Source organism: Rhynchophorus ferrugineus, unplaced genomic scaffold (genome assembly GCF_030347505.1).
Source record: "Rhynchophorus ferrugineus isolate W39M unplaced genomic scaffold, kcgeb_rfMv2 rfM5, whole genome shotgun sequence".
In the NCBI taxonomy this organism is placed as follows: domain Eukaryota; kingdom Metazoa; phylum Arthropoda; class Insecta; order Coleoptera; family Curculionidae; genus Rhynchophorus; species Rhynchophorus ferrugineus.
Window position 1 is genome coordinate 23,520,102 of NW_027472584.1, and position 27,251 is coordinate 23,547,352.

Sequence of the window (27,251 nt, forward strand, 5' to 3'; positions counted from 1 at the left end):
TTTAAAATTACAACAGCCATTTTAATGTATAGCGAGCTTTACTTATAAGTTCACTGAACAATTTCAAGTGATTTTACTCTCTTTCATCTTGTGACTAAGTCATCATTTTCTAAGAACTTGAGAAAGTCAACATAGATGTGATGAAGGAGCCTCTGCTCATGTCTTTGGGTATAGTTCTTGAAAGCGTTATCGACAGTTTTTACATTCAGGTCCTTATGGAGATTGTCATTACGAATGTACTATAGATAATCAACAATATCTCGTGGTAATATTTTTGGAATCTTATGGGATATTAGGTATGATATTTCTACTGATTGGGCTTCTGTAACTTCACAGTTGAACACCACAATTCCACATAGGTTTCAAGATGTCTTGATTGGGTAAATATTTATTATATACTGACAGTGTTGAATATCTAGTATTCTTAACAAATGGCATAAGGATGATTCCAATATATCAACATATAATGATTTAATTTTATTCATTTATTTATTTGTATTGTATATTGGAAATAGTTGTTTGTAATTTTTCCAATGGTTAGGATTGTAGTGTCATCTGCAAATGTAGCAACAACACTTTTATTGAATGTAAGAAAGTCTCGAGTGTAGAGTAGATAAAGGACTGGCCCCAATACACTTCCCTGTGGTATAAATGCTTGTATTTTCTTCATGTTAGATTAGACATCTTCATTTGTTTGACTATGAAGTATCGCTTAAGGTATGAGGGATGTCAAACTTTATCAAAGGCTTGAATAACAACTAAAAATATTGCAGGACAAACTTTATTTTCTTCTAGTAATTTTTCTATGTCACTCTCGGCGTGATTCATCTCAGACATACACCTAAATTATTTATATCAAGGATTTCTTGAAGCTTTTGCTGATGGTTGAATAATCCATTTGCATTCCAGGCCATGATTTTGAGGGTGTCATTCATTTAATTTTTTTTTGTATTTAAATTTTTTCAAGGAGCTTTTTTCCTCAACCTTCTGATCCAATTTCAATCAATATCATATATTATTTTAATAAATGAAAACACTGCCAGTTGGCCATCCGAAATAGCTTAAAAGTAGAACATTTTAAAAGCTCAGGCAACTATAAAAAACGTACTTGAAAAGAAGAGAAAAAATGACCAAACCAAAGCTAATGAACTGGAAGAGATTTAAAAGTTCGAAAATTTACTTCAATGTATTAACGAGAACTGATGTATGTTTTGTAACGGCTTCGTTATTGATTTAATCGCCGTTTCTAATTTATTATTCGGCTTCAAAAACATTATTTAAAAGAAAATCAAAGTTCAAATATTTTTTCCGAACCAAAGTGATAAGTAATCGAGACATAAATTGTAGAAAATTAATTTGGTGTCTTTTCCACAAATAATCTGTACAAAATGGTACAGACTATAAGGTCAGAAGAGTGAGAGTAATAAATTTAAGGGGGATTTTATATGAAAAAGCTTTGGAAATTGATTTATGCTGCGTCAATGCTCAAAGCAGATCGGCAATTTTTTATTCGTATTTCCTTGTTGAACTTGAGAACAAGAGTAGTTTCAAAATTAATTATTGTTAGCTCGCGAGAACGTTAAATTTATTTATACGAAATAAAAATACTGTAGTCCAAATTGAATGTAATTTGTAATGACGTATTAAAATTAAAAACATTCTTCTTTTTGAACTGATTGATTATTTTATAAAATTGAGTATTTAAAATTACATTTGTATTATTGGTTATATAAAGTATTCCAACAAGAGAAAAAGATAAAATAATTGTTACTAAAAATGCAGAGGAAAGGGAAATACGAACCCTGATTGAATATGAACAATATAACGAAAGTTATACAACAGTTGTTTTATGACAAATGAATGTTGTTTGTTTTACATCACAAGTAGATTATCACAAGTCATTGACAAATCGAAATCTACTAACTATAAACAGAGAATATTAAATGAATTATTAATTTTAATTTTAATTTTTTTTTATTTTAATTTGGCAGATATATACTGATGTATTATTCGTACACTCGCGTTGCTTGTGTATTATTAGAAGTACTACAGAACAGTAGTAATAAATTATTTTGTAAATTAAGATTGTACTAAGCATATCTAATGTAAGATGTATTTAATAAAATTTAAAAAAATCATTTTTATGTATTGATTGATCTTTTTTTAATTTTATTTTTTAAAATCTCCTTTTTACCAACGAGGGTTTATCTGGACTGGACTTATAGTTCAACGTGGGTTCTCAACCACGGTCCTCGGCATTTAGCCTACTGACTGGCGAGTGACCAACTTAGAAATCATCCCAGAAGATATCCGATCTTTCACAGCCTGGTTACTGGCGTGACTGGGATCATTTTCTTTGTCAGATTTCTTGTTGTCTAAGGAGAATTACAAATGTTAAACAATCACAAATATAAATTTACGATAGGACTCGAACCCGCGATTATCGCAACAGTAAGAGGACTACCCTGACGCCTTTACCACTGCGCCAACGAAGCCGGATTTTTTATTAACTTATGTCCAGTTTTAATAACAAATATGGATATGGGTGATGTTTTAAGAATATGGTTATATGCCATATCACTGCAGCTACTGCAACAGTTTTTTTGCAATCATTTAATTACTTTTAGTGGTAGTCATAATTGGCCACCAAAACCAAATGATCTATTTCTGTTTGAAATTTGTGCCAAGCCCAAACAATATAAAAATAATATCATGTTGTGACATATACAAAAAATTACATTACCAACAAAACCAATCTAAATTAATATAACTGTTTTGGTTCAGCACCGACTTCAAAGTGATAAATTGGCAGTAGATAAAATAATATTGTAAATAAATAAATGGATTTAGGTAGGTATTAAGCTAAATTGTATGCATATAGTAGAATATAAAATATGTGTAGTAGATAAGTTAAATAAGGTTTTTGTATATTTATATAGAGGTATTACAATGATTATACATATTTTATTTTAAAATGTTTTTTTCTTGTTAGAAATCTAGGTTTGATTATTTTTTAATTCTTAGTGAGTTCCTTATTTATTTTTAAATGTCGGTTCAATTTATGTTTGTTAAGAAAACATTTTACCTAGTAAGACTTAATTATTTATGGTATACTATAGTTATGTATATAAATAACTGATAAAATATTACTGAAGGAATATACATAGGGGACTGATAGAAGATTGAATGCAATCTGACTTCCTGTGTGTAATAAAATCCGAAATAGGCACTCCTGTAAAACCCAAACTAACAAGGTTAGCCCTTAGCTACGATGGGCAGGTAATACAAAACTATTTTAAGGCACTTGGGGGAAAAGTAAAAGAATCGCCCGATTGGATGCTGGGGAATAAACTATTAATAATTAGTTTTTAACGTGAAAATACGAAACATAACGCCCTATTATAATTTATCTATCTCATTTAGTACTATATTAATTATATGTCGTTAATGCTTGAGTTGAGAATATAATGAGAAATTACTCAATTAAATGGAAAACGTGTGTCATTTGCTAGGAAATTGATCCAGAAGGTTAACTCTGAGCTCCTTGCTTCTTGATGCAGCATTCCTTCAATGAATTACTGCTAGATTAAGTGCTTTATAAGGATAATCTCTAGGCAATAGAGCAAACGATTTTGCTGAAGGTACATTCTTCACTGATAATTATTTCGTTATCCTCTAGTTGCTGAACGATTTTTGATGTAAAATTAATGATTATGGTTTAGAGTTAAAATGTATTAAAAATACAAAAAGAAATCTTTGTTTTTGATAGATTAAAAATTAAAAATTTAAGAATGTATTTGATAATAATTAACATTCTATATTACCAACTTTAAAAGTAAAAATAATAAATGTTTTTTCTGTAAATTAATTGTGGAAAATGGCATTGTGTATATAAAACTTGAGCAAAACTAATGAAAATTATGTATGCAACTGGACGAAATAAAATTATTCAGAGGTTGCGACATAGTTAGGGCACCATTTCGTTTATACCACTGATATTTGGAGAAAACGTAAACCTATTGTGGTAGTTTAACTTTGATATAACTATCGATTTGTATATTCGATACCTAAAACTAGAATACATACGAAGAGGGAAGGGTGGAAATAAAATGGCATTTTCTACACATACACCATATTTTTCATTTTGTAAAAATAAAGTCATACTGACTTATGATCTTGAAAATATTCAGGGATACTTGTTATACTGTAAAAGTCGACGTTTCTTCTTTGAATACAAAATAGGAAAAGTTTACTAAAAATTCTAATCTTTATTTGAAACCGCCTCATTCTTTTCTAGGAATCGAGAAATGCCCGTTTTATTCGAATCATTTCCAGAAATCTCTTCCCCGTTATTATGATAATAGGACTTATAACGCAAAATCATTCCTATTCCTATCTTTCTTGGTTACATAAAAATCGAACAGAATTCCGATCAAATCTTGACTTGTAATTTTTGATCAAATTACTTAAATAACATCAACTAATTTCAATTTCAATTGGAAAACCTTGGAAAGAGTTTGAAGATTTTTTATCGTATTACAAAATAAATATAATTTTAATATGAATATGTTTTGAACCAAAGAAGCATATCTGAAAAGAGCTAATTTAAATACCATATTTTATTTTAAAAAGTAGTTATGTTATACGTTTTAATCAAAATTTAGTTTATTGCTGTCAACCTATTGGTTATATTTAAAACGATTTATTGACCCAATTATTTATTGTAATAAGTGCTGGTCATAGGCTCAGCAGTTATGACATTGTGTGTCATTCGTCTATACAGATGTTTTCTTTCATGATTCAATTAATATAAAAAATAATTCTTTATTCAAATTATAGAGAGAACCTTAGAAAATACCTCAAGATTTTTTATCGTATTACAAAATAAATAAAATTTTAAAATGATTATATTACATATGTATTGGACCAAAGAAGCATATTTGAACAGATGTAATTTTAATACAAGTTTTTATTTTAAAAACTAGTTATGTTATAAGTTTTTCTCAAAATTTAGTTTATTGCGGTCAACCTATTGGTTATATTTAAAACGATTTATTGACCCAATTATTTACTGTAATAAGTACTGGTCATAGGTTCAGCAGTTATGACATTGTGTGTCATTAGTCGATACAGATGTTTCCTTTCATGATTCAATTAACATAAAAAATAGTTCTTTTTTCAAATTATAGATACAACCTTAGAAAGCGCCTCAAGATTTTTTATCGTATTACAAAATAAATATAGTTTTAAAATGATTATATTGGGTATGCATTGGACCAAAGAAGCATATTTGAAGAGATGTAATTTTAATACATGCTTTTATTTTAAAAACTAGTTATTTTATAAGTTTTTCTCAAAATTTAGTTTATTGCGGTCAACCTATTGGTTATATTTAAAACGATTTATTGACCCAATTATTTACTGTAATAAGTACTGGTCATAGGTTCAGCAGTTATGACATTGTGTGTCATTAGTCGATACAGATGTTTCCTTTCATGATTCAATTAACATAAAAAATAGTTCTTTTTTCAAATTATAGATACAACCTTAGAAAGCGCCTCAAGATTTTTTATCGTATTACAAAATAAATATAGTTTTAAAATGATTATATTGGGTATGTATTGGACCAAAGAAGCATATTTGAAGAGATGTAATTTTAATACATGCTTTTATTTTAAAAACTAGTTATTTTATAAGTTTTTCTCAAAATTTACTTTATTGCGGTTAACCCATTGGTTATATTTAAAACGATTTATTGACCCAATTATTTACTGTAATAATTACTGGTCATAGGTTCAGCAGTTATGACATTGTGTAACATTCGTCGATACAGGTGTTTCCTTTCGTGATTCAATTAACATAAAAAATAGTTCTTTATTCAAATTATGGAGAGAATCTTAGAAAATGCCTCAAGAGTTTTTATCATATTACGAAATAAATATAGTTTTAAAATGATTATATTGCATATGTATTGGACCAAAAAAGCATATTTGAAGAGATGTAATTTTAATACAAGTTTGTATTTTAAAAAATATTTATCTTATATGTTTTACTCAAAATTTGGTTTATTGGCCCAATTATTTACTGTAATAAGTGCTGGTCTTAGATTTAGGAGTTATGACATTATGTGTCATTGGTCGATACAGGTGTTTCCTTTCATGGCTCAACGAACATATTAAAAAACAGTTCTCTATTTAAATTGTAGATGGAACCTCAGAAAGTGCTTGAAACTTTTTTGTCGTTTAACCAAATTATTGTAATTTTAAAGTTAATATGTCGCATACGTATTGCACCAGGGAAACATATTTGTAAAACACTAATTTTAATCCAAGTTTTGTTTCAAGAAACTAGTTATATATGTTTTAAATCGATTAGTTAATCAATTATACTAACAATAATCAACTAACATTAAAATAATTCTGAAATCAAATTTTCGATAACATTTTTTGGTTGTTATTGAAGACATATGCTATAGTTGAACGCTATAAATACTCTTCTTATTGATATATTAAAATCCAATTATATTATCATAAATTAATACGGTCTTTTTCATATTACATAACTGTAAATTATTAAAAATAAAACTAAGCTAAATATTTGAATTGTTTGCTTATAGAAAGTCAAAAAATATCGCCGAAATAAAATCCGTTAAAATTAATCTAGCTGAATGCAATTGTATAAATTTGTGTATCTGTTCGATATAAAGAAACATCTTTAATAAAGAAACGAAAATGAGAAATATATCAGACTGAGCAAATAATGGGGCATCAACTGTGAATGATTCCGAAATGTTATCGTAATTTGTGACACAAAACATTCCTGTCAAATCTAGTAGAATAATGGGCGATAAAAAGTATATTCTTTTGGCAAATATTGCCGAGGGTGATTTTTTTATTGTCTTCTTGATATTTCGTATGAGCTTTTACTTAACACTGACAAGAAATCCATGATCAAAATCGGTTTTGTTAAGTTTACTGCTGGATTTCTAAACGCTAAATTGTCATCGAACGAATGTCATGCCATTTTTTCACATTCTTTTCGTAGGTCCGTCCACACACCCTCGCGCATTTTGAAATAGCATGGGGAAAATATATTAGGAGAAAAAAATATGTATGGGAACGGAGATATTATTTGACCGGTTTCTTTTTTTCGTTCACTTATTCGAAAATAAAATCGTAAAGGAAGCGAAATAAACGGTTTTGTACAAGAAAACGTAAGGTCCCTCTACAATCTCCTAAAAGGCAAATCTTTTGAAATATTTTCGGCACTCCCGCACCGAATTATCTACCTGAAAACTTAAAATCGGAACTAAATGTTACCTGAACCCACTAATAGTTTAAATATGTTCCCAGTATATCCAGTTATTTCTTAAAACTGTATTTACTACTATTATTCTTCATAATATATAATCACGGATCCCAAAATTCATGTAATACTTTAATTCCGCTCTATTTGTGTGATAAAGTATTACTAACGTGAAACAAAAGACAGCCTGACAGCTGACAGTTCAGGGTTATTAAAAATGGAACGGTACACGGTATAACAGCGCGTTTTCATTGTTGAGCGATATTTTTAAAATGATGAAAGTTTGTCAACTACAGTTTGCAATTTTTTTAAAAAATATAATCGAAATAGTTACTTTCAACGGACAAAGGTTAATTATTTTTATTTAAATGATTTCGTTAATTGTCAACATTTTTACCATTGGATTTTATAAATCAACCAATGAGTATTAAAAATAAAATAAAATATTATTATAGATATAAATGTGATTTGATTTATTTCGGTTTATACGAATACCTATATTTTTAGGAAGTTAACTGGATATATAAATATGTTTCATAATAATATAAACTATAAAGATATTAATATGTAAATGCCATCAAAACAGTAGGGAATATTATACAGGACATTAATATTTTTTCAAGATATATTCATACAAGAATTTATATTGAAAAGCCAGTTGATTTATATTAAAATAACTCTAATACAATTTCTATTACATATATACAAACATACTCATATATCTAACAAATAATTTTATTCTATAGTATCTGTATTAGTTTCAACATACGTACGGTTTCACAATGACCACATTGGCTGATGATACTGGAATATTCTCTACAAATAACAATATTAAAACAACTGTAAATAGAGAAGAAAGCTGCCAATAACATTACTGAGTAGACTAAGACTAAGGACGTTAATTATAATTGGTTCAAGAATAACTTCGTATGTGAACATAATTAAATACTTGGTAATTGGGAGCCAAGCTGAAAGAGCATGTTAAAGAAAAATGAGTAAAACATTGTATGAGGCTTAAAAAAATGTGATCGTTGGACAATAATCTGGATTAACACTCGACAATAAACTTTTGTTATAAAAGCACATTTTGAAGTCAATGTCGACTCACTTGGTGTAATTATGGGGTTGCAGAAAGATATTCAATATTAACATGATGCAAACTTACCAAAACAAAGCTCTTTACTGCTTGGTAAGCACCATAATACGTACACCCCGTAGAAATGAAAAGACATCCGGGGTACCAATGGTCAGCAAAGAAATTAAATAAGTTTCCGACAAAGTATCAATAAAAATGGGGTGACCACAAAAGCATCGAGGTACTACAACAGTTCGACAACAGTGAACTTATACGGAAGTTGAGGAGACAAAAATCCTTTGAACTAACATAGTTATTTGTGAAAATTGTGTCCTGTTGTAACACTATGTAATTTGATGCATCCCAGTAAAAAGAATCTATCAAATAATAATTAAGTTTGAGTCCTAGATTTGGATTTTAAAAACAATATAAAAACGAAAATTTACTAGATAGTTGCAGATAATAACTAGTTATAAAATATATGTCATGTGGTTTTAAATTTAAAACAAAATTAAACATATTTTTTCGTAAGTTTATGTAGCATATGAAAATATTTTATCTGAAACATAATTTCACAGATTTACAAGACATCAGACATTTTACGGTTTTTATATAGTTTTTTTAATAAATTGAAAATCCATATAAAGACCCATTTTTATGACAAATAAAATAGGGTAGATGTTTTAAACTTTAAATCGTTAACTATGTCTTAGACCTTTCTCATTTTAAGTACCATTTCTGAATACGAATATGACAAAACTATTTTTAAAAAGACATGTTTAATAAAAATGTATGCAATGATCAATATAAAAACGGTTATTTTACAGAAAAAATATAGTAACAAATAAATAAAAAAGGGTTTTTGATGGTGGCTTTTTTGAGTAATGTAAATTGCAAGTTCACACATTCAATCTTATTCAAAAGGCGAAACAAAAATATACTTAAAAAAAAGAACGTATGTATTTTTAGCCGCATTTCCGTTCTGGAATTTTTTCCAGGAAAAAAATTATTTCAGTGCTTAAAGGACATGCCATTTGCTTTTTTTCCGCGAGTTGAATGGCTTTTCCAACTATATTGGACAGAGCTATTCAAATACTAGACGTAATTTCAAATAGAATTGTTTCTGTCGTTCAAAAATTCATCGAAATTATACGTAAAGTCAAACCGCTTTATATATAATTTTATACGTTCTCTTTTAGTGTTTTCTGGTGTATCTAAATCCTTTTATTTAGGTCTGGAATTTTGGTTATATGGAGTATTAAAGGGAAGCCGTTTTATTGCAAGTCGTGTGTGAACACTGAGAAGGTTAGAAAAGAAGGCCTTCTGTACCAAAGTGGAATTTTCTGGGGTAAATTTATTTCAACTTGCTTCTAACGGCTACGGTATTAACTCTGATTTATACTGTGATCAACATAGCAGAATGTATGCACGTAGATGTTGTCTGTGTAGCAGCCGTTATCCTCTTGTTTGTGGCTAAACCCTTATCAAATTTGAAGAGGTGTTTCTCTACTAATAAATTAACATATAACTTAAGTTTTTGTTACAAAACAGACACTATAACTGGTTCATAATACGCTAATTTATAGGAGAGACAATTTATCAGATAATTAAACGTGTGTAGGTTAATATATGTTACATGTAAACCTGAGATTAATAACGGGTGATTTGTAACTAATTTTAAGATATCACGATTTGTGTCCCGCATAATTGGTCTACGGAAATGTTCCAGCATACGCGGCCCATAGCATTCGAATCACTTGTAACTTTAAATAGCTTTCTATTGGCGGAAGTCTTGGAAATTACATTTAATTAGTCGCAACTAATCTGCAATTGTAAGGAGCTTCATTTTCAGTCATGGGTTTAACCATTCCCAACTGCCTCTACACGTAAGTCTGTGTTGACTATTCGGCTGTAACAATGTTTCGCAAATGTGCATACAACATTTTGCATTGTAAGTGTACTAAATCTCTAATTAGGTGCAATGAATGTCAATTATTTCTTTTGAACTACACAAATTCAGCGACTTTGAATTTTCATAATGTTTAAGTTAATGATAACCATTTTCTCTGAGTATATAAAGTTTGCTTCAAACATAAACAAATATATATTTGTAATATTTGTTCTACTCTATTTAAAATGCTCAAGTTTATTTGAACATTAATCGTGTTTGGGGTTTTCTCGATGAATGACTTCGAGACCTTCAACGTGGTAATTTTACCTATATTTTTCTTTTCCTTTTCCCTTACATTTACCTTTTTCCTTACATTAGATTGTTACTGTTACCTCATATACCTTATTAATTAGTCATTGAATCTTCAGACTGAAAAATTAATAGTTTTTTGGATAGTATGTACATTAAAAAGGCCATTATATTTGATAATAATTTTGAAAAGCAGTATTTATTTATCGATGAATAATATTTGTTAAATTATTGAAAGGAAACAAATCGTCAGCCATTTGTTATATTATGAAATATTATATTCTAGTCACATCAAAGCGATTTATCTTAAAATATTCTTTAAAAGAAAATGCTACACTGATGTGAGAAAAGGGGCAATCTTTGAAAAAGAACGATAATATATTGCTTATGTTTTTGGAGTATCAAAACCTTAACGTAGCTCCATGATTTTCAAATAATAAATATGAATACGTGTCGAAGCAATGGGCCAATATCCGAATAACATTGTTGTGGAAATTTAACAACGACATTATGGTAGTTTCGTTGAAAGGCCTTTAATAAATAAATATTTCTACTATTTTGTGGCACATAAAAGTATATTTAACAATATATTAAATTCAGTAGTCTTTACAAAGCTTCGAGTTTATAGAAAACAGCTTATTAACTGCTTAAACGCTGCAATCGCTAGCTTATTAAAACTTGTTATATATCATATATGATATATATAATATATATTGTATATGATATATATATATATATATATATATATATATATATATTATATACATGATATATATATGATATATATGACATAAAGGATATGATATGAAAAATATTATAAAATCAATTTTTATTAAATTAATAATGAATGTATGAAATAACAGTAATTAATTTAATAGTATTTTTCTTAATTTTGTATCCTAGTGTTCGTACGTAGAATATTTATTTAATTATTTATCGAGAGTGCCCATTGTTTTAAGATAACGTATTGTTATTTTCCTCAAATTTCGACCTTTTGTCGTGTATTTGCCTTAATTCCATTCAGAAAAGTTTGATTTCCAACCACGTAACAATTTATTTATTTGCAGCTGTGTGTTTTGCCCCACTTGTGGAGTATACTCGAATTAAGCTTTTCTCAGAATAAACAAGAATAAACCTCTAAACTTTTAAGACGGCTTCCACGTGAACTAATTTAATATTTGACTATATTTTAGAGTGTCTCATGTAAGGATACGCTTAATCATTTTTCCGTTGTTTTATTTGCAATTTTGTTTATCCCTTTATTTGATAATAGCAGGATTTAAAATATGAATGAAAAGCGAGATATGCCGTACGGTAGGTAAATTGCTACATAGTTGCATATTTTAAATTTCGTTGGCTCTAATAAATGGCGTATTAGAATTCTGATTGACGGACCATACATTTGAATTTACGTTGGACCGAGAGTCATAAAATTGTGGCTGTTGGCTTGGTGAACACAAGTTTATGTAGCCCAGTAACCCTATCTACCATTATTAACGAGAATGGAATTAGATATTCCGCAGTTTTTATTGAAAATACATTTCGTTACTGAGTAATGACATTTCATACGTGCAACATTGAATTAAATTAACGATGGAATTTGATGCTTGATATCAATTCACTCGCTGCTCCTATCCCTAAACAGTTAAATTCGAATCGAACTGATACCAATAAAAAGGCTAAAATATGACTAGGCATCAGTTGATTTAAACACATCGATTTACTGGTATTCAAATGTTTTTTTTTTTAATTTAACATACAGGGGACCGACAAAATAATACATATACTTGAAATAATCACGGAATTTTTTTAAATATATTTTATAGTCTTTTTTACCACCTATGGGTTTATCTGGATTTGGCCTAAAGTTTAATGTGGGCTCCGAACCACGGTCCTCAGCATTAAGCGTATTGACTGGCGAGTGACCGACTTTAGAAATCATCCCAGAAGACATCGCGTCTTATTCATTTTGCACTCTTGTCTCGAATATTCAACCTAAATTTACGACCATGCCCCAGCAGGAATCGAATCCGCTGTCGCAACACTAGGAGGACCCTCCCATCGCCTTTACCACTGAACCACCAAGCCGGCTGATATTTCTTTTTTAATAAAGTGTGTGCAGTTCTTCGCGGAATATTGAAGGAATAGTTTCTTGTTCCAAAACATCTGCCAATTGCTTCACTAATGTTTCAAATAGAAATCTACTCCTCACATTATGCTGTGAGATATTTGGTAATATTCTGATGTTCCTCAAACCATGACAAAATCCTTTGGATATGTGTACAAGTGCATTATCATCTTGAAATATGCTGTTCATAATAAGAATTTCAACGTTGAGGATGTCTAGATATTACTTCACAGTAATCTGGATAGTCATCTGAATGAAAGGACCAGTTGAATACCATGATATTGCCTCCTAAACCATAGAATCGGTTCTCCTCTCCCATAGTCGATTATAGGAAGCAGGCGATTCAGACTGTAAGTTTCTTTAAGTGTTCTCAACACATAAATCCAGCTGCTTGTTGAACAATGTAGATGACGAATCATTGGGTTATACCGTATTCTTCCAATCATATAATGAATAGGTTGTATGATGGTTGCTCCACTTCTTTCTCAACTTAGTGTTAGTTTTGTTAAAACAGTATTACCTCACGTTAGAGTTTCGTTCTCTATTCCTCTTCGGCAATGATGTTTATCATGTTATGTGTATGTTTACCATTATGCTTATCATTACCGGGCATATTGCCGCTTGGGAAAACAATTCAGATCTTTTCATCATAAAGGCTCCTGCAGCACTGATTTTCCCTCTTTCAAAACCTGACAGATCACATAGTTCACAGTTCGCTTGTTTTAACCATTACAAAACAAAGCGTATAATACACCGAAATATATTTACTGAGCAATATATACGCGTCGCATTACTTAAGATGTTTTATATTGCACGTTATTCATATTATTTTGTATGAATTCACTGTTATAGTGTTTTTATTGAAAGTTGTATAATCAAATTTAATTACAGTTAAACGATACAAACAGTTAATGATTATTGTTATTTGTGAGAGTTTATCCGTGATTGTTAATGCGGCGTATGCCACATTATAACAATTGGTTTACAGAGAGAATTCGAGGGTTTGACCTCGTTTGTTCTCAGGTTTAATTCAAGTATACTTTACAAGAAGGATCAAGCATAAAAATAAACCTATACGTGCATCGAATACAGAATATACGAATGGAATTTTGGGCAAATAATCAACACACGTTTACGTGTAGGGGCGATAGAAATAGTTCAACTGAGGGCTGGAAATGAAGCTCTTTACAATTGCAGATTAGCTGCAACTAATTAAACGTTATTTCCGTCATTCTCACCGAAAAGAATGATGCTTGAACCTTGGTGTAATTTGAATTTTATATTGTGCATATGTCCCACGGCGCTATGGTAATTTATTTAAATCCTAATTAATTAATTTAAACGATTATTTGATGTGAATATTAACTTAAAAGTTTTATAATAAACATATTGTCTTAGTCGTTTGCAATATTACGGGATATTAAAGTCTAGTCACATCCTAGCAATTTATCATGAAAAATTCTTTAAAAGAATATGTTACAGTGTTACAAGAAAATAGGAAATCTTTAAAAAAGAAAGATGATATATCGCTTATGTTCAGAAACGCATCAGAAACGACAAATTTTATTTTCAATGTTCTTTGAACTTTAAAGTATTAGGGCTGTTCTTAAACTGTTGTTGCTGAGGGTTTCTTAAATATATTAACTAGAAAATTAATTGCAATAATTTTTGTTGCAGTTACAGGATGAAAATTTACCAAACTACGCCACGACTACCGAAAATTCCAAGAAGGGAACGAACAGTTCGCACACCAAATTACAATATCTGAATCTTTGACGCTATTGTTTCTTTTTTTGGAGCTTTGAATATTTTGTAAAAGTCCCGTTCCAATGGGGACATTATAGGCAATGGGGATTATAAACCTAATCGAATGTAGAATTTCAGACTCCCCAAGAAGGAGAGAAAAAGATTGAAATTCTTGATGATGATGATGATGAATATGATGTTCATTATCAATGCAAAATTATTAAAGTTGGTAATATCTTTAATTTTTCTCTAGAACTACTGTGAGATTTAGTGATATATGATTCTAAATGTTATATGGTAAGTAATAAAAAGATAATATTAAAGATATATATAGATTTAAAGTAACATTACACATATTTAAATTTTTGCATAAATTATTAGTTATATTAAAGACTAATTGTATAAATATTTTAATACCTACTAATTTGAGTGATTTACACGAAATAATACGAACTATCATATATTTCCTATAAGGATTTTTGATTAATTAAGTAACCATTGATTATACGCTGGCTGATTGCCTTGCATATTCGATGAATAATTTTGTGGATCTTAAACCTTCGATATTAAGCATAGTTATGGTTTTATTAAATAAAGTAGGGTAAGGCTCGGGATGATAGACAATAGCTTTTCATCCCGAATAGAAGCTTCCACGAGTAAAATCTAAGAAATATGTAAATCGGTACCTTTATTAATAGCATGAATAATCAATTTATCAATCAATTTTATTTTCAATGTTCTTTGAACTTTAAAGTATTAGGGCTGTTCTTAAACTGTTGTTGTTGAGGGTTTCTTGAATATATTAATTAGAAAATTAATTGCAATAATGACAAAATTTGCCCTGTATTCTATAGGTGTCAAGATGAATTTATACAGCTAATAAACCATGCTCTGACTTGGATCGAGAAAAATCAACAATCTTCGCACCGATTTACATTGTTTCTTCATTTTTTGTTGCAGTTACAGGATGAAAATTTACCAAACTACGCCACGACTACCGAAAATTCCAAGAAGGGAACGAACAGTTCGCACACCAAATTACAATATCTGAATCTTTGACGCTATTGTTTCTTTTTTTTTGGAGCTTTGAATATTTTGTAAAAGACCTGTTCCAATGGGGACATTATCAGCAATGGGGATTATAAACCTAATCGAATGTAGAATTTCAGACTCCCCAAAAAGGAGAGAAAAAAATTGAAATTCTTGATGATGATGATGATGATGAATATGATGTTCATTATCAATGCAAAATTATTAAAGTTGGTAATATCTTTAATTTTCCTCCAGAACTACTGTGAGATTTGGTGATATATGATTCTAAATGTTATATGGTAAGTAATAAAAGATTATATTAAAGATATATATAGATTTAAAGTAACATTACACACATTTAAATTTTTGCATAAATTATTAGTTATATTAAAGACTAATTGTATAAATATTTTAATACCTACTAATTTGAGTGATTTACACGAAATAATACGAACTATCATATATTTCCTATAGGATTTTTGATTAATTAAGTAACCATTGATTATACGTTGGCTGATTGCCTTGCATATTCGATGAATAATTTTGTGGATCTTAAACCTTCGATATTAAGCATAGTTATGGTTTTATTAAATAAAGTAGGGTAAGGCTCGGGATGATAGACAATCGCTTTTCATCCCGAATAGAAGCTTCCACGAGTAAAATCTAAGAAATATGTAAATCGGTACCTTTATTTATAGCATGAATAATCAATTTATCGGTTAAAATGCCTTGATTGACATATAATAACATAAAGAAGTAAAATTGGATTAATTCTCGCTTCGTAACTGCTAAACTTATCATTAATTAACTTGCAGCTAAATTTATATCATTCGACCTATTGTGGGTTAGTTGATGTGTGGATATTTACAAATAAATCACGATCAAATCTTGACAGTTTGGTGATGATGAATGAATTATGACCGATTCATTGAATTTAAAAATACTGAGACACTTTCATTGATTATTGGTATAAACGATTTTGCTTATTCAAGATTGATTTATCAGTTTTAAATGGTTTATTTAACGTATAGTAGATTCTACAAACTAGTCAAAATTGCACAATGTAAAAGTTATTTAATATTATCGCTATAACATAGTAAATCAATTTTTTTTATCAAAAAACGTAATATTTCTCAATAGGGAGAAGAATTTTTGTATACTCCAAATAAAATTTTATGAAATACTGTTTTTATGGACTTGGAACTTCCCTATATGTATCCACATGATTGAACGATTTTTTTCCTTTATATATATCACATAGTTTTATACGCAATACTTTCTCCCCCAAGATTGACGTACAATTTGGTTCATTATGCTATATAGCATAGATCAATTTATATAAGTGTTCATTCATCATATCAATAAAAAAGATTATATTGTATTTATTCCCGTTTAATTCAATTTTGCTACTAAATAATTTCTAACTTGATATGAAATAAACCTTTTATACTGCATATAAAATTCCCTTTGTAAAGATGCAATTTTATAAGGAATAAACTTTTTATTTTATTCCATTTGATCCTGTAGTGAGACAGTGTGCCGCTCTATTCATTGTTTGAACCTATTCTTTTAAGATATTAGTTCCAGCCGATTTACACGAAATAATACGAACTATCATATATTTCCTACAAGGATTTTTGATTAATTAAGTAACCATTGATAATATGTTGGCTGATTGCCTTGCATATTCGATGAATAATTTTGTGGATCTTAAACCTTCGATATTAAGCATAGTTATGGTTTTATTAAATAAAGTAGGGTAAAGCTCGGGATGATAGACAATCGCTTTTCATCCCGAATAGAAGCTTCCACGAGTAAAATCTAAGAAATATGTAAATCGGTACCTTTATTTATAGCATGAATAATCAATTTATCGGTTAAAATGCCTTGATTGATATATAATAACATAAAGAAGTAAAATTGGATTAATTCTCGCTTCGTAACTGCTAAACTTATCATTAATTAACTTGCAGCTAAATTTATATCATTCCACCTATTGTGGGTTAGTTGATGTGTGGATATTTACAAATAAATCACGATCAAATCTTGACAGTTTGGTGATGATGAATGAATTATGACCGATTCATTGAATTTAAAAATACTGAGACACTTTCATTGATTATTGGTATAAACGATTTTGCTTATTCAAGATTGATTTATCAGTTTTAAATGGTTTATTTAACGTATAGTAGATTCTACAAACTAGTCAAAATTGCACAATGTAAAAGTTATTTAATATTATCGCTATAACATAGTAAATCAATTTTTTTTTATCAAAAAACGTAATATTTCTCAATAGGGAGAAGAATTTTTGTATACTCCAAATAAAATTTTATGAAATACTGTTTTTATGGACTTGGAACTTCCCTATATGTATCCACATGATTGAACGATTTTTTTCCTTTATATATATCACATAGTTTTATACGCAATACTTTCTCCCCCAAGATTGACGTACAATTTGGTTCATTATGCTATATAGCATAGATCAATTTATATAAGTGTTCATTCATCATATCAATAAAAAAGATTATATTGTATTTATTCCCGTTTAATTCAATTTTGCTACTAAATAATTTCTAACTTGATATGAAATAAACCTTTTATACTGCATATAAAATTCCCTTTGTAAAGATGCACTTTTATAAGGAATAAACTTTTTATTTTATTCCATTTGATCCTGTAGTGAGACAGTGTGCTGCTCTATTCATTGTTTGAACCTATTCTTTTAAGATATTAGTTCCAGCCGTTTTATAAAGAACAGTTTAAAGCTACTAAGCTTTCCAAGATTTTCTTTAGGAGCGAGATTTTTTTTCAATTTGTTTCCTTTTTTAGCCAGTTTTATTTCTGTACTCTTTGAGGAATGTGTTGCTGGATAACAATTTAAAAGTGTTGAGTTGAAATGTATTACTTATGTTTCTTTCTTCTTTTTTTAGCTAAATAACGAAATTGCAACTATTTCTCTTAAATTTATGTAATTACTTTAATTATCTTGCTGAAGTTCTTTTGATAATTTAACGGTGCTTTTAAAATGATGTTAATGTAAGTTAAATGAGAATGAAATATTTTCAATCTACAACGTTACCCTAAACGTTAAATATTAGGAGGGTTCAAAGATGGATCTTCAAAATTTTCGGAAAGGAATTTGGCTGCAAACTTAAGATGATTGTCCCTTTTCGTTTTAGGGATGTCAGAGTTGGAAACTTCAACTGCGGCATCCCAAAGACAAGAGATTTCTATTTCAAAGTCAGATGCAGCTGAAGCGAAAATCGCAGATGATGTACTACTTTATTTAAATAATAAAGTACGTTTCGTAATAAGTTAGCATTAATAACTAAAATTATAAGATTGGCACGGTAATAAGTTAACCACAGGGATAGTTATAGTTTATAATTTATGGTTGAAAAAAAAAACATTTTAGGAAGTATATAACAAAATGCCTATCATAATAATATAAATTATGATGCGCTATATATAATATGTATTCAAATATATTTTAATACAAGTACAATATGTTATGAAATTATGACAAAATCGTACATGATATAAAGTAGGATTTCTACTTTGAAGCTATCTGTATGTAATATAGTAGACGAGGCAAAGTGAATAACGTTTATATGGAAGATCGCGTTTTATTGCACCATGCTATGGTAATAAAATTATTAGAACTACATTATCTAATGATCTAAGAAATTTGTTTTAACAGCCATAAAACATAGTACAAAATTTGTAATCACCAAAGCTGCTAACTCTATTAAACAATATTTTAGCTCATTTTTGATTAATCTTTCTTAATAGGCGTCTTGCCCACAAGCCATTTGTTTTCCCTAACATGAAAACCATATTTCGAAAGCTGTTGTTTAGTTTTTGCATGAACTCTTTGATACAATCAATTTAGTCGGTTGTTATTAACGAATTGTTTATTAACGGTTAAACTAACATTAGAATATGTTTTGATAAAATCACAAACTAAATATCATAAGTTTGTAGTATTCCTATTTTTTGTTCGTGTTATTTAAGGCAAACTTATTCATATAACTTTCAAGTACTAATGAATGGCCACATTTTGTAGCTTCATGATTTCTGGTCGAAGAACCGAAAATTATTTGCAGTTAGCAGATTTTTGAAGATCCTCCTTTTTGTTTAAAAAACTTCAAGAGCTTGCTCGACTATAAAGGTGTGTTGTAATTAAAAGAAAGATGCCTTGCTGTTTAGTATCTTACTGTTAAAAATGACATTTCACCCGATATGTTCGAGGGTTTAAAAGCAAATTAATGTTTTCGGGATTTTAAAGGTTTCATTTTTGTTTTCTTCATTTTGTTGCCTTTTGGAAGTTGACAACAAGCCGAAATGAAACGGCAGTATAAAATAGGTTGGCGAAATCACAAATCGACAGGGAAGAGGGTGAAAATTAGGGTCGCAAAAGCGTGTATTTGTACGTTTTAGATTGCTTCTTTCTGTAATTAATATACGTTTTCAATTGCATTTTCTCGGCTTTACATCACTTTATATATTATTTATACACAGTGCTTTTGAAAAATTAAAGTTAATTTCGTTGTTTCTCTGAATTATTTCAATGAGAAATAATTAGATAATAAAAATATATCTAAATATTCTCGTAATTTATGCTTTTAATGCTTTCAAAGAGGATAAAAGTATCTAGTCATATTTAATATTTTAGAGAACATTATAAGAACAACTATGTGAGAATATATGAAGTGTTTTATTATGTATTAACATTTTAGTGCCTGAAACTGCATCTAGTTTCATAAATGTAAGTACAATCGTTATTTATGTAATCGATTGAAAGCTTAACGATAGTTATAGTATTGTGAGATTAGTAACAAAGCAATTAATATAAACTTGTTTAATAGGATAATTAATCTTTACCCAAAACGCTCTAGAGCTACGAAATCATGAACAATCTCTGTCAGTATCGGTATCTCGAAAGAGGTTTTCTGTCTGACGCCACATTTTATCTGAAATATGCTCAATGGTATTGCAGTGAGGAAATCACAACGGCTAAAACCATTCGGTCAATATCGAAAATGTTCAGTGTCGGCAAGAGCTTAAATCGTAATATTGCTTCTAATAAATCATTTTCTATGTAACATGGAGGAATACCTGCTCCTGCTATGGAGTAGTTTAACTGTATGGGAATTATTCCTGACGTATAATTTACGCCTTTATGTAAAGTGATAAATAATTTATGCCGAGATCTAATATTACTGTACAAATTCTAATATTTAGTATTTTCTTAAATATTGTTTATTCTTAAAGTGCAAATTCATAATTAAATAACCACTAATAAACTACTTTATTCATTATGATAATCTATTTTTGTATTAGAGTGTTCACTGGAGACTTAATCTAGACCATATCATGGGTGAAAAAGCTATTCGAAACGCAGTTACTTCAAATGGAGCTCCTCTTTATCGACTTGTTATACGATGTATTGTCTTTGTGAAATAGTACTTTTATTGTTTTGAATTTGAAGAGGTTTTTTGTGTATTTCTCCGAACATCTGTAGGCAAGCTTACTGCATCTATATGGCTTTTAAATTAATTTTTAGATCATGTATTTTAATTATATATTCATAATTTTTTTAAAATCTAATAGTATATAAGTTTAACGAATATAACGATGAAAATATTTCCATAGCCAGACCTACTAAACAGAAATATTGAAACAAAATGGCTTCTAATATATATCAAATTCGATAAAAATGTATTTCTTTGATTATTCACACATTTAGTTTGGTAATATTTTCATAAGAGCCGAATATAAACTAGAATTTTAATTGTATATTCATCGAAATAATTACACCCATATTTCTATTCAGTGTTCTAAATGTATTATTATTTTTTAACTGCTAAGGAATTATAATTACTACTCTATAGGAACCAAAAATCAATAAGAAGGAGGGTAACACTAAAACCACAATATTACCATAGACCGTTTTGAATTCCACTTGTCCATATTTACATATTTCTGATACATCATGCTAATGTTAAACCCTCATGATATATTCCAAAAATTATTCTTCTAGATATACTTACAATAAATTTGCAAATTATTTCGGCATGAAACGGTTTTTGAAAGGAAAAGGATTGTTTTAGGAACAACAAAAAATATACAAAGAAACAAACAAGGCATAAAAATACAAGCAATTCCTTTGTTTGTATTATATCAACAAATATCGTATATCAATTTATAATTATATATTGAATTTATTTTTAGAATTTAAATTTGGTTTATTAAACAAAAATGATTATTGATTAGTTTTTAATACTATAGGAATGTTTCAAAATAAATATAATAAGCGATAAAAAAATTAAGAACTAAACTCTTGCAGCTTTATTATCAATATGTTTTTGTTTGTTATATCATACATGGATAATAACTGTCCCTATTTTTAGTTCAAGTGCACCTTACAATCTTAATCTGCACTAAAATATCCCGCATGTAAGAAAGTAGTTTTAAAGCTTCGTGATGAAATAGTGATCCACTACTTTTGTTAGAGCGCCGTAAAATCTCAATTTCTTTTAAAAATAAAAATACGAAACCATATTAAAGCCAGTGTAGGTTCCAAGTTATAATACGACCTCCTTTTATCGTCAAAGAATATGTGACACATCAGATCTAATATTTTACTCTTACTATTATAACTATAAAGAGGTTCAAGCTTCTGTAACATGCATTAATTTACAGGTTAAAAGACATATCATTCGTTCATTCTTATAAATTTAATCCTTTCAACACGATTTTGAAGAATGTTTCTAGATCGAAAATCATTTTAACAGTTTTGCGGTTAGAAAAATTTGACGTCGATATTTTTAGAAAAGGATACTGGTATTAATTTAAATATTTTAAAAGCACGTTAAAAATGTGACTAATCTGTAATAATATATTATTTTGCTAAAAAAGTTTTCATGCATTTTTACTGTTCATTTGGTTTTGCAAGCGTTGAGGCACGTACATGTTACAGTAAAAGTAATATTTGATAAGGTCAGGCGAATACACTCAGTCAGTGCATGTGTGTTGAAATGCAGGTCAAAAACCGACACGATTTGTGTTTATATATAATAAAAATCAGACAGCACTAAACTAAGAGAGAGAAAAGTGTCTAACATTTGACAAATAATTTTATTTTTATAAACTTGAATACAAATGGATATTTATAGCTTAAGACTGTATATTTAATTAAGATTTTTGTCAAGAAAATACCTAAGGATACAGTCAATTTATAGAGAAGAAATAACTAAGCTGTGAAGGGCTAACTTTTGAAAATATTAAGAGACACGTATTATATAATAAAAAATGAAGTACTCATATGTAGATCTATTAATTACGTTAAAATTTGAATAAATATTTGTTTCTTATGAAAAAACTAAATGTCTTTGTTTTGATTATTCGAAATATTCAATCAGACCATATTTCAAAATCAACTATATTAATACCCCCTTGGGTACGTAATTTATTCATTCTGTAACTATTTGCAAGTATATTTCGAACATTGTTAGTTATTGTTAATCTCTATAAATCCAGGCGTTCGATGCGTCAATTGAAAATACAAAACATCGGGTATATTTTGCTTCCGAGATCTGAAATCCAAATGTGCGCCATCAATATTGAAAGAGCATCTGAATATGACGAAAAAAATAAGCGGGAAATGCGACCATTTATACGTACTAAATAATAACCAAGTTATCTATGCGCGTTCTTTGTATGAAAGCACCTGTTTTGTATTATGAATAAAGCCTTGCTTTTAGATGTCTATTATCCGCACAAAATAGCGTAAAGTTACTACACACTGAAAGTTGTTTTTGAATTGGAATATCTCCTATTGTAGTAGTAGAGAAAATTTTGAACAAAATTCGCATTGTTTTACTATATAATAGTGAACTATAGTCAATAGATCACACTGTACATTATATGTTGTTTTTCTCACATATATTCATTTAATTATGATCATTAATATTTACGATTGTACTAGTTTTGGGTATGAATATGGACGATTCTTTTGATCAAATTAATGTTAAAGATTTGAGATTAGATTTTTTATTGCATGTAAGTTAAATTTAATATTCTATTATTTTTTATTATCCAATTATGAGTTCATAAAACGTTCCTGTTTCATTCAGTAATGCTGGAAATTTCTGCCATCGATAAAATGTATGTACATATGATTCTTTGCTTTTAAAATTTTTAACTTGGTTTAGTAGAAACTAAATACTTTAACTGTATTATTTTTATAAATGTTCTAACAAAAAGACACCAAGGAGTATTTTGAAACTACAATTAATATGATTTAAAGTTATTATCTATTATATTGTATGTACTGTATCCCCTTACAGTGAAAAACGCCTATGAAGTTAAAGATTGGACAAAAATAATTGGATTTGCTTGTGGTAAATCAAACGTTAAATATTAACCTCTTATTCCACAAGAAAATGTGATTCTTCCACCCTTTGATATAAAACACGGTTTAATGACAAATTTTGTCAAGGCAATGGTTTATAGGGTAAAGTATTTTTGTATTTGAAAACTGTTTTTTTCTAAATTAAGTGACACTAAAACAAAAAAAGCAATTTTGCAGGCCCATAAGTAAGAATACTTGTAGAAAACAATGAATTTGATACCTCGAAAGGTTTAGCGGTTTGGTTATATCCATAGAAAATATCCAGAAATGTTAAACGATGGGGTGAAAAAAGCTTTCAAAAATAATTTTCTTGCATTCTTATTCCGATTTTCCCAACTAATCTCGGAATGGTGAATAACGAACATGGTGAATGCTTTCATCAGGATATAAAACAGATGGAAGAGCATCATCAGGAAAGATAGAATGCTAAAATATTAGCAGATTAATATTAGCTACTTCTGGTTTGTAGATGAAAGATGATTCTATTGTTCACAAGAGGAAACGTAAATATTTCGTCATTTTCTTTCAGAATATATGGCTCATTTTTTTTATTGACTACTTAAACCTGGGATATTTCGATTTGTTGTTTATTTGTAAATATATATTACTATTTTGGCCGGCTTGTCTACTGTCGCGATAGTCGCGTATTTGAATCCGGCTGGGGCATGGTTGTAAATTTATTTTTGTGATCGTTTATTATTTGTGATGGTCCTAGATAAGAGTGCAAAATCCGACAAGGAAAATGATTCCAGTCACACCATTAACCAAGCTGGGTAAGACCGGATTCCTTTTGGGATGATTTCTAATTTGGTTACTCGCCAGTCGGTAGGCTTATTGACGAGGACCGTGGTTCGGAGCCCACGTTAAACAGTAAGTCCAGTCCAGATAAACCCTAGTTGGTAAAAAGGAGACTTTAAAACATAAAAAATTTACTATCTTTTTATAAAATTAATAGTATAAATAAATAAATATGATTTAAAATTTTCATGCAATTTTAATGCATTTATAGTTCTTTAATTTGTCATAATTTTAAAAAGGTACGTGGAACAGTAAATCCATTTAAGTTTTTGTATTCAGCAGTTATAATTTGACAAAAAAAGTCGTTTTATTTAATTTTATAGAACAAAATTATTGTCACAGTGGTATTATCATAAATACGTGCCTCTGACTTGACTAGATGAAAATTACTTGAAAACTAATTTACAAATGTGTCCTGCTGCTTATTAATATGCAAACAGTACATATTCTTTGTTATATATAAAATGCGAGTACATAAGTTTTAAATATACTCCCAAAAATTTACATAATATATACATTGTGTTCGTTTTATTTATATGAAATGTATAGGCTTTCGTAATTTGGAAATAATATGAAAAATATTCTCATGTAAATAAGAAAAGGAAAAACGACCCGAGAATAATGTATGGTATTATATTTACATCTTTATGTTGAGGCTGTATTTAAGCAGAAGTCTTACTGAGGAAGGAAATTAGATTTTCAATATTTTATGAAATAAAACGATAATAAAAGATAAGCGACAATAAACTCCATAAAAGAATATTAAAATGTTTTACGCATAAGAATATTTTCTGTATTTTTTATAATTAATTTTGTATTATATTATATATAACTAGTATTTATACAATAACTGTAATATATAATATAATATTTTCCATAGCATTGTTAATATAACATTGTCTTTTCCCAATCCATTGGCATAAATTTGTGCTGGTAACTGGTGTGATTTTCCAAAATTGCATGAAAACTAATTCATAACTTTAGTGTGTCCTGCTTCTCATTAATATGCAAACAGCATACATTCTTTATCATATATAAAATGGAAAGGTAGCTTATATTATGAAATCAGTTTTAAAGGCATTGTAATATATAGTATATTCGTAAAATATATTATAAAAAACTTAATATTACTGAATATAGTAAGTACAATATTTTTCGAAACAGAATAATAACAAAAATAATATGTATGAAAAAATATCAAGAAGTAAAATCTACATTTTATAGATCAGGAAATAATTTTAGTATTATTTGAACGAGGAATGTAATATTTTTGTAAGGATTTTTTAAATATATGTATGCTGAATAATTATGTTAATATTTACACTGCTACTGTTATGTTATTCGTAATATAATATTTTCCATAGCATTGTTAATATAACATTGTCTTTGCCCAATCCATTAGCATAAATTTGTGCTGGTAACTGGTGTGATTTTCCGAAAACTGCGTGAAAACTAATTCATAACTTTAGTGTGTCCTGCTTCTCATTAATATGCAAACAGCATACATTCTTTATCATATATAAAATGGAGAGGTAGCTTATATTATGAAATCAGTTTTAAAGGCATTGTAATATATAGTATATTCGTAAAATATATTATAAAAAACTTATTATTACTGAATATAATAAGTACAATATTTTTCGAAACAGAATAATAACAAAAATAATATGTATGAAAAAATATCAAGAAGTAAAATCTACATTTTATAGATCAGGAAATAATTTTAGTATTATTTGAACGAGGAATGTAATATTTTTGTAAGGATTTTTTAAATATATGTATGCTGAATAATTATGTTAATATTTACACTGCTACTGTTATGTTATTCGTAATATAATATTTTCCATAGCATTGTTAATATAACATTGTCTTTGCCCAATCCATTAGCATAAATTTGTGCTGGTAACTGGTGTGATTTTCCGAAAATTGCGTGAAAACTAATTCATAACTTTAGTGTGTCCTGCTTCTCATTAATATGCAAACAGCATACATTCTTTATCATATATAAAATGGAGAGGTAGCTTATATTATGAAATCAGTTTTAAAGGCATTGTAATATATAGTATATTCGTAAAATATATTACAAAAAACTTAATATTACTGAATATAGTAAGTACAATATTTTTCGAAACAGAATAATAAGAAAAATAATATGTATGAAACAATATCAAGAAGTAAAATCTACATTTTTTAGATCAGGAAATAATTTTAGTATTATTTGAACGAGGAATGTAATATTTTTGTAAGGATTTTTTAAATATATATATGCTGAATAATTATGTTAATATTTACACTGCTACTGTTATGTTATTCGTAATATAATATTTTCCATAGCATTGTTAATATAACATTGTCTTTTTTCAGGCCATTAGCATGCATTTCTGTTGATAACTGGTTTGATTTTCTGGAAACAGCCTGAAAACTAATTTATAGTTTTAGTGTGTCCTCCTTCTCATAAATATGCAAAAAGCATATTTTCTTTATCATATATAAAACTGAATCGTTGCTGCTATTTGGAAATCAGTTTTAAATGCATTGTAATATA

At 28.5% G+C, this 27,251-nt stretch overlaps 1 protein-coding gene across 3 annotated transcripts in view; it reads right to left on the reverse strand.

The window, feature by feature from the left end:
* The window catches only part of LOC143197822 (metabotropic glycine receptor), a 578,984-nt gene that overhangs the window by 164,333 nt on the left and 387,400 nt on the right, over positions 1–27,251 (reverse strand). The window lies entirely within an intron of this gene.